This window comes from Cryptomeria japonica, unplaced genomic scaffold (assembly GCF_030272615.1).
Source record: "Cryptomeria japonica unplaced genomic scaffold, Sugi_1.0 HiC_scaffold_65, whole genome shotgun sequence".
Lineage (NCBI taxonomy): Eukaryota > Viridiplantae > Streptophyta > Pinopsida > Cupressales > Cupressaceae > Cryptomeria > Cryptomeria japonica.
In genome coordinates, this window is record NW_026728887.1 from 217,723 (window position 1) to 219,558 (window position 1,836).

The following is a 1,836-nucleotide window of genomic DNA, read 5'->3' on the forward strand; positions in this document are numbered from 1 at the left end:
TGCCAAGTCGGCGACTGCTATGGTGGATGCCAAGGTGGGTCACGGGGTGGGTGCCAAGTTGCTAGGTTGGGTTCCAAGGTGGGTGCCAACGTGGGTGCTAGGGTGCGTGGGTTAAAGGGTGTGTCACAACGTGGGTGCCAGGATGGGTGCGCACCCACACTGGCCAAGACGGGTGCGGGTGCAAGGTTGGGTTCCAAGCCCGGTCACAGGCTGGGTGCTAGGATGGGTGGGTGCCAAGGTGGGCACCAGGGTGGGTGCACCCACCCTGGCCAAGGTGGGTCACGGGGTGGGTCCTAGGGTGGGTAACGGGGTGGGTACTAAGGTGCGTGCCAAGGTGGGTCATAGGGTGGGTGCCAAGGTGGGCACCAGGGTGGGTGTGCACCAACCCTAGCCAGGGTAGGTCACGGGGTGGTTGTCGGGGTGGGCGTCAAGGAGCCAAGGTGGGTGGCAAGTAGCCAAGTTGCGTGCCAAGGTGGGTGTCGGGGTGGGTGCCAAGGATCCAAGGTGGGTGCCAAGGAACCAAGGTGGGTGTCTGGGTGGGTGCCGAGGTGGGAGCCAGGGTGGGTCCCAAGGTGAGTGCAAAGGTGGGTGCCAGGGTCAAGGTGAGTGCCAATGTGGGTTCCAAGGTGCCAGGGTCAGGGTGAGTGCCAATGTGGGTTCAAAGGTGCTAAGTTGGGTGCGAGGTTGGGTGCGAGGGTGGGTGGGTGCCAAGGTGTGCTAGGTGGAAGCCCGGGTGGGTCGGCATCCCATGGGTGTCGAGTTGGGTGCCTGATGGGTGCTTCTTGTCAAGTTTTAGTCGTCGGGACTCATTTCGAGCCTTAGAGGTCGTTTCTTGTCCGGTTGCCCTGTCTTCGACCTGGGAACCCAATTTTGGTCCTCGGGTCCCATTTTTTTTTGTCTCGCATCCCACTTTTGGCCTGTGGCCTTTTCGGGGTCGATTCTCGTTTTGGGCATCAGAGCATGTTTCTTCTCCTAAAACCCAATATTTGTTTATTAAGTCTCGGAACACATTTTTGTTCTCGTGGACCCATCATGGGTCTTGGAACGCATTTGTGGTCCTTGGGTCCCATTTTGCATCCCGAAACTTGTGTTTTGGTGCTTGATCCCTATTTTGGGTGCCCACCTTGCACCAAGTGCGCACCCGGGGCAAACCGAGCGCCTTGGTGCACCGGGGCAAGATCGAGCGTGCACCCGAGGCGCCCCGAACATGCACCAAGGTGCACTCGGCCCACATGTGAGCGCAGGTCGTTGCGCCCGAGGTGGTGTGTGGGCACCGCGTTGCAGACGGGACACTGCACGCACACGACGCCCCCTCCAGGTGCACGCACGTAGGCCGGGCCGGGTGCACACCCGACGCCCTAGCAAGGTGCGCGCACCCGGGCAGGGCTCACACTTGGCGAACGGGGCGCACTTCGCGAGGGAGGGTGTGCACCTCGACGGGGGTGGGTGGCCGGGGTGGATTCGCACGTGGGTCGCGGTTTGCTAAGTACACACTGCGACAAGCTCATAACGGGTGCGATCATACCAGCATTAGTGCACCGGATCCCATCAGAACTCCGCAGTTAAGCGCGCTTGGGCCGGAGTAGTACTGGGATGGGTGACCTCCCGGGAAGTCCCGGTGTTGCACCCTTTTTTAGTTTTTCGCCGGGCGTCGCAATGCTATTTGAATAAACCTTTTGCCCGTTTGCGTTCTCGTCGGGGCCGGGCCGGGCCGGGGTGCGCTGCCCGCACTACCGCGCGCGCGGGGGCGACACCGAGCGCGCACCCGAGGCGCCCCGAGCACACAGGCCACGGTGCAACCCGGGCGTTGTGCGCGCACCCCGGTGCGCCCGAGGT

At 62.3% G+C, this 1,836-nt stretch overlaps 1 non-coding gene across 1 annotated transcript; it reads left to right on the plus strand.

Moving 5' to 3' along the window:
* The first annotated feature begins 1,511 nt into the window (after positions 1-1,511).
* LOC131863576 (5S ribosomal RNA) lies at positions 1,512-1,630 on the plus strand. The gene has a single exon (XR_009362476.1). It is a non-coding gene; the product is annotated as a 5S ribosomal RNA (ribosomal RNA).
* Positions 1,631-1,836: the final 206 nt, after the last annotated feature.